Genomic DNA, 8,055 nt, shown 5'->3' on the forward strand with positions numbered 1-8,055 from the left:
TATTATTATTATTATTATTATTATTATTATTATTATTATATTATTTATTATTATTATTATTATTAGCTGGAAGCAGACTTCTCGGATAAATGTCTTCTTAAAAAGAATGGCAGAGTTAACTGAATTTATCTCATAAAGAATTTTTCTATACTTTTCTGATAATTCGTTTTTCATAATCTGCGATCTGTTAAGTAATGGCCTATATTCATGGTGTTATTGTGATATTTTTTTTATGTTAGAAGTATGGTATTATCAATACTTAAAATATATATTTTAAGTATGATAATACCAGATTATGGTAAACGAATTTAAAAAAAAAAACAGAGAAAATTCTTTATATGATAATTCAGTTAACTCTGCCATTATTATTATTATTATTATTATTATTATTTTTTTTTATTATTTTTTATTATTATTATTATTATTATTATTATTATCATTGTGACAACAATATAACCGTGGGGTTCCGGGTTGCATCCTGCTCCTTAGGAATCCATCATCTCTGCTCTCTATGTGAGTGTTCTGGGAGCACACTCTTCTGCATGAGTCCTGAGACTATATATTATTATTATTATTATTATTAGTTATTATTATTATTATTACTTATTATTATTATTATTATTATTATTTTTACAAAAGGCAAACCGCTTTTCATATAGAACAAGCCAACATGGCCGCTGACTCGGAATTCAAACTTCCAAAGAATATGACGTACGTTTGAAAAAAAGTGAAAGAAGATAATTCTGCTCAAACTTCTCAAATCACTTCCCTCTAAGAAAGTTCTTCACGTTCAACTTCATGTTTGCAAAAGAGAGAATCCCACTTCATTCACTAATTGGATGAAGAGCCCGTATATGAAACAGCAAAGAATGAAACAAGTGGGATTTATAAGAGAGAGAGAGAGAGAGAGAGAGAGAGAGAGAGAGAGAGAGAGAGAGAGATCTTTGCTCAAAACCACGAGAGGGATGACCGTAGTTGAGTTAAATAATTCTGTACTTTTTATTACATGAACTTTGGTGAAAACGATCATAACAAACAGCCTATGAAAGACAAACATTTCATACTACTCGTTGTTATAGTCTCATATCCCTCTCTCTCTCTCTCTCTCTCTCTCTCTCTCTCTCTCTCTCTCTCTCTCTCTCTCTCTCTCTCTCTCTCTCTCACCAACTTGAAAAAATCTTCATTCAATGAACTTTCAACCTTTTAATATTTCTCTCTTTTTCTTTCTTACCAACTAACAAAAAATATATTCTTGCAATGTACTATCAACATTTTAATCTCTCTCTCTCTCTCTCTCTCTCTCTCTCTCTCTCTCTCCTCTCTCTCTCTCTCTCTCTCTCTCTCTCGCCATAGTTCACAATTTCTTTGTGTTTACAGCCACTGAACTTGAGTCTCTAAAATTCTATTGATGTATCAGCTGTTTATAACGCAATAAAATAAACAGTAACAACTGTTTACTAGGCTGCCGTTAGGTATTTTTCATCATCATTAAAAAAAAAAAAAAAAAAAAAAACAAACGAGAAATCTACGCTCTGATTGTTTATGTCACTTTAAATTTTAAAAATTCATATTTGATATCGAGCTTATGACGTAGGCTGCGAGGCATACGAACCGTAAGGAGATTGAAATCAAATCAGAAACATTTGAAACGGTCGAATAGGCCTATAAATTGGAATCACAAACATTTCAACCTGTCGAGTAGGCCTAATTGACGGCTGATATTTTACGCAAGACTGATTTCATTCCCAGAATCACTTGAAGAGTTTAAGTTTTGCAATACTTATTTATTCCTAGTAAGGCATTTGCGTCAACAAAATTAAAATCGATGAGATGCATAAATATTTTCTTGAAAATTATAGACTTTAACAATAGCTTAAAACACATTAAAATTCTTGAAAATATTCACTTCAATTGAAGCTAAATAGTTACTAGGAATCATCTACCAAAGTTCAAATAAAAATCACATTAAATTTAAATACTGCAATAACGTAATAGGCAAATCAATTATAAATATAACAGGTTTCACGAATTTCATTCAGCAGGGAGATAAAAAGACAATACTCAAAATCAAAATCCATTGTTTTTTACTCCAAATTGTAACTGATTTAAGGAATAAAATACCGGATATCGTCATCTCTCTCTCTCTCTCTCTCTCTCTCTCTCTCTCTCTCTCTCTATATATATATATATATATATATATATATATATATATAGATATATATATATATATACATATATATTTATATATATATAATATATATATACACTGTATATTTATAATATACATTATTATTATTATTATTATTATTATTATTATTATTATTATTACAAGCTGAACTTTATACACACATTGGTCTTTGATTTGAAATTCAAGCCTCAAAAGAATATGGCGTTCATTAGAAAGAAGCAAATGAATGTAATGTGAAATACAAAATGAAAGGACCCACTTGGTAAAAAATAAAAAAAGTAAAATAAGATAAATAAATGAATAAATAAATAAATGAATAAATAATATTGTTAGTAAATTATTCAAAAACAACCTACTCTACAAACCGTTTAGAAGAAACAATAAAGGGAAATGCAGGAAGAAGGGATCAGTTATTAAAAAATAAAAATAAAAATGATATTTAGAAATTAAGTAATTAAAATTTGCATAACTGCAAAAATAACCACACATGAGACTGCAACCGTTAGCTACACCGTAAAGTGAGAGTAAGTTCCAAAGCCGACATTAAAAATTTATAGAGGAGCTCCATTTCTTTTGTACATTTTCCCACTAACAACGGTTTCAAACGGTAACATCGCAATACATTATTCACACGACAAGCGATTTATCTTTTTCCTTGGCGGTTCTCTCGACAGGATATGCTAATGAGATATGCCAAGGACACAAAATGAAGTTGGTTTGCTACATACCGTCAGCAGCGAGAGAGAGAGAGAGAGAGAGAGAGAGAGAGAGAGAGAGAGAGAGAGAGAGAGAATCGCCCATACAAATATCGAACTACTTCATGCGTGGATGCTGTTTTGTTAAAATGATTGTTAATATATTTTGAAATAGGGGAAAGTCAGCTTTTTAACCTTTTCAACCATGCAATACAAATTAAACACACACACACACACATACACACACGCCATATATATATATATATATATATATACATATATACATATATATATGTAATATATATGTCTATTAATACATATATTACATATATATGTATTTAATAATTACATATTATATATACATATATATATATATATATATATTTTATAATATATCTATATCGATATCTATCTATATATATATAGATATATATATATATATATAATATATATATATATATATATATACAGGGCCGGATTTAGGCATGTGGAGGCCCCTGGGCAATCTATGTGTGGAGGCCCACCCTGCTTGAGGCGGGTGGCGAGCGAAGCAAGAAGCTCACCGGGGGGCGCTGTAAGCTCCACCGGAAAAACCATCATTGCCGGTCCTGACCAGTAATGAATTTTGGTCATCTTAATCACGTGTGCAAAATGACCTCTCTGTATACTCCGAGTATAAAAAGATTATGAAAACCAATGTCAAATAAAGAAAAGCATATGTTTTATTACAATAAATCTAAAGAAAATCGTTAGTTTGCCTTCACTCATCAGGAACTCTTCACACCTGACTGTACAAATTGACCATTTTTCGAAGGTGATTAGGAAGCATGAATATACACAGTGCCGCCCAATCTTAAAATCAAAAACCAAACGTTTCTTTCGTAGAATAGAAAAACTATAGCGGTATCTGTATTTACAGACCAGACACTTTACGAGACTTGGCCCTTGCAAATTTGGTGATCAATATGTCAAAGTCAATGTCTCTGAGGATGTCATACTCAATGCTCATCAAAGCCAGGTGACTGAGTCGATCATGATGCATTGTAGTACGAAGTCTGTTTTTGATATACTTCATTTTGCTGAATGAACGTTCTCCAGAGCAATTTGTGACCATAAGCACCAAGTACATCCGTAACATTATCTCAACATTAGGAAAAGTATCTGTAACTTTCTTGTCTAGCAGCAATTTGTAAAGGAAATGTTCCTTCCCAAAGCTATCAGTCTTAACATAATCATCCAGAAACTGGGTGATAAAAGCTGCAAACTGTACAAATTCAACACCAAGTGATTGATCCAGATCATCTTTATATTCACAAACTAATTTTACTGCAGCTGCTTCTATTTCCGTACAGCTCAGTGATTCCAGTCCAGATAAGAAACCGAAAAGGGAACAGGTGTTCTCGTAGGCCTTCAAACGTTGATTAAGGGAACTAAAAAACTGATCAATCACTGGAAGAAAATTATAAACACGAAACTTTTCAGAGTGAGAAAGAGTTACTTCCTCAGATCGTCCATAATCCACCGGATTCAGGCGCACATTGCGGTGACGAATGCGTGGTGGAGAATGTTCATCGGTTCCAGATAAGTCCTGTCCCTTCTTCTCATAAACATGAAAGCACTCTCGCTTTTCACGTACAAAACATTCCAAGGGCTTCAACACTGCTACTGCTGTGTTCAGATCAAGTTTTTTTACTTTGGTTTTACTGTAGTTTTCCGTGATGAAAAAGGATAAATCATAAATATCCACAATTTTGATTTATTCCTGACAAAAAAACTTTTATTCCTTATATATTTACTGAAATTAAAAATTATTTAAGCCTTTTTTTGAGTCCCCCTAAAATGTGGAGGCCCCTGGGCAGGTGCCTTCTTTGCCCCCCCCTAAATCCGGCCCTGTATATATATATATATATATATATATATATATATATATATATATATATATATATATATGTGTGTGTATATATATATATATATATATATATATATATATATATATATATATATATATATATATGTATGTGTGTGTGTGTGTGTGTGTGTGTGTAGAATCTACAGGTCCCCCATACGCCAGATACGTTATTATAGCCATAATATCCGCTTAACTTCTAGAACTCTTTACACTATTTGTATGTGCTTGACACTAGACAGCCATAGATTCAAATGCAAAGGAACATGAAGTAATTCTGATGTACGATAGCGAGAATCAAACTTGCATCCCCAGTAATCACAACGAGGACACGCTACCGCTACCGTTTGGATTCCTGGGGATGCAGGTTCGATTCTCCCTACCAGACAACAAAATTTCTTCATATTTCTTTGCATTTGGATCTAGGTCTTTGTAGTATCAAGCGTATCCAAATAGTGTGACGAATTCAAGAAGTTAAGAGGGCTTTGTGGTTGTTACATTACACATACACACACACACACACACACACACACACACATATATATATATGTATGTAGTATATATGTATGTATATATATATATATATATATATATATATATATATATGTGTGTGTGTGTGTGTGTGTGTGTCGTGTGTGTGTGTGTGTGTGTAATCTAATAAAAGGAGCCCATAAAAGGCCAAAATATAGAGAGAAAATACTATATTTCAAAGACTGCTGTCTCTCTCTTCTGGTAGATGAATGAGAAAAGTTACAGAAAAGGTGGTATTTGTATCAAGAGATCCATCCGCAGTTAAGCCAATTTAGGTCACTCCCACTGATAATTCTTCTTTAATCCTCTTAAGCGTTGGTTGAAGAAAAACTTTATCAATGACATCTGAATCCCATGCGCCCTTTGAGTTGTTATAAGAAACGTGGATTTTTGTGATATATATGTACACACACACACATATATATATATTATATATATATATATTATTATATATAATATATGTATATTATATATATAATATATTTCTATAATATGTATATATTATATATATTATTATATATGTATAATATATATAAATATCATATATATATATTATATATTATATATCTATATATATATATTATACTATATTTAAAATAAAAAAAAATGGTATATAATATATATATGTCATATCACATTACCGTGATTCATATACATATATCGAGCTACACATGTCCTAATATCTAATTCGCTTTATCTTGGAATTAATATGTTTTCATATATGTTTTAACAAAAGGGGAATTTTTTTCTAGTATCGCAAAAAAAAAAAAACTCCCCTTTGGTTAAAACATATATATTATTTCTGAGGTAGAGCGAATTAGATATTAAAGGACATGTGTAGCTCGATATATGTATATGAATCACGGTAATGGGATATGACTTATATATATATATATATATATATATATATATATATATATATATATATATATATATATATATATATATATATAAGTTCTGTGAAGGATTTATGAAACCCATGTATATTAAGAATCCTTCAGAGAATTTACATATTTATTTTGCCCAATCAGCCGACACAGCGCAATTCGACGAAGCGAAGTAGAAAATGAGTTCTTTGACGATCTTGTTAAACCAATGACTAGAAATTGAATACCAACAATGACTTATTATTTATTTTTTTTACCTAGGCGTTTGTGAAACATTCATTTCCTCTAGTTGTGGTTGAAGAAATGTCATTTCTCGGTTGAATTCTTTCTCAATCGCGAGTGATAGCGATTAACTTATACTACTGTAATACGATTCAGTGAACTGTGCTGTGAAAATGCTTTAGGACGTCGTATTATGAAATGGGGCTTAAAGAAATTCATTAATATAGTAGTTCTCAATCTTAGGGAATTCCCACCTGGGCGGGGGGGTGTTCATTTTTTTGGGAGGTGGCAGATGATTTTGGAAGGGGGGTGGGAGATGAGATTCTGACATATGGTACAAGGTTCATGCCCACCCGAAAAAAAAAAAAAAAACAAAAAAAAAAAAAAAAAAAAAGAAAAAAAAAAAGGTCAAGAACCACTGCATTAATACGATTTCTGAGATGTATTGTCAAAAAGTTTGAGATATCATCATTATTTCGATCTCCTTCTGTATAATTGTAATATATTCTTGTATATTGTACGCTTAGTTTCCATACATTAATGATAGTCAAGACACTAAAATTGTACGAGTTAGTAACCGTAAGCCTGTTACGTTTCTTACATTGGCATGGCTATAATATTATTCCCATTTTATTTATTTTTGGACCACTCTGAAATATGCAGCGCTCTATAAAGTTTATCTGATATTTAAGAGTAACTTTCTCAATCAGGTGGCTATTTTAGATGACATCAGTTCTTTCAACTATAATATGAATTATTATGGGGCTCTCACCGTTCGCATACCTACTCTCAATTCACGCTCGATTTTGATTTGGAACATTTGTGCAATTCCCAGACATCATTTGGTTTTCATGAAGGATAAGTTGCACCCTCCGAAGCTTATCTGGTATTGAAGAGTACATATATCAGTCAGGTTACTATTTCAAGTGACACTTAGGCTTTTTTAAATTTTAGTTATTTTAAGGATGTCACTGTTCATACCCTCCATTGACGCTCGACTTTGCTCAAGAAAGTCTATGTAGTCTCCAAACATTATTTGATTTAGATAAAGGATTGGTTTGAGTCATTTTAAAATCAAGTGTTTTCATTCAAAGAAGTACAACTTAAAGGCCTTTCATCATCTCATGATCACCATCACCAATTTGGTCAGGAAGGTCTACGCTACTTCCAAACATCATTTGGTTTATATAAAGGATTGATTTTAGGTTTCCCTTTTAAATCTGCAGTGTTTTCATTCGCAGAACTTCATCTTAGAGGTCCTTTCATTATCATCATCATCATCACCATCGCCTCCAAGAGCGTGTGACGCCAAGTGTCCCTGTGAAATCTCGCCTCTTGCGTCTTTCCTGTGCCTTATCTTTCGTCAATCTAATTCACTCATCTCCGTCCTCCCTTCTCTTAGTCCTCATCCAATAGGTGCGCTTTCCAATGAATGAATTAATCAACTTATTTATTTATTTATATATTTATTTATCTATCTATCTAAATATTCATTTATATTTTTATTTTTTTCATTTATTTGCTTATTTACTTCTTACACCCAGATTCCAAGACCTCTTCAAATAATCATCTCATAAAAAAAATGAGATGGCTTAATAAAAAACACATTATATTAACATTTTTCGA

The 8,055-nt window shown here is 31.6% G+C and overlaps 1 pseudogene; it reads right to left on the reverse strand.

Moving 5' to 3' along the window:
- Positions 1–3,812: 3,812 nt before the first annotated feature.
- The window catches only part of LOC135225565 (uncharacterized), a 7,085-nt pseudogene continuing 2,842 nt past the window's right edge, over positions 3,813–8,055 (reverse strand).

The sequence above is a fragment of the Macrobrachium nipponense genome, chromosome 13 (assembly GCF_015104395.2).
Source record: "Macrobrachium nipponense isolate FS-2020 chromosome 13, ASM1510439v2, whole genome shotgun sequence".
Classification (NCBI taxonomy): Eukaryota; Metazoa; Arthropoda; class Malacostraca; order Decapoda; family Palaemonidae; genus Macrobrachium; species Macrobrachium nipponense.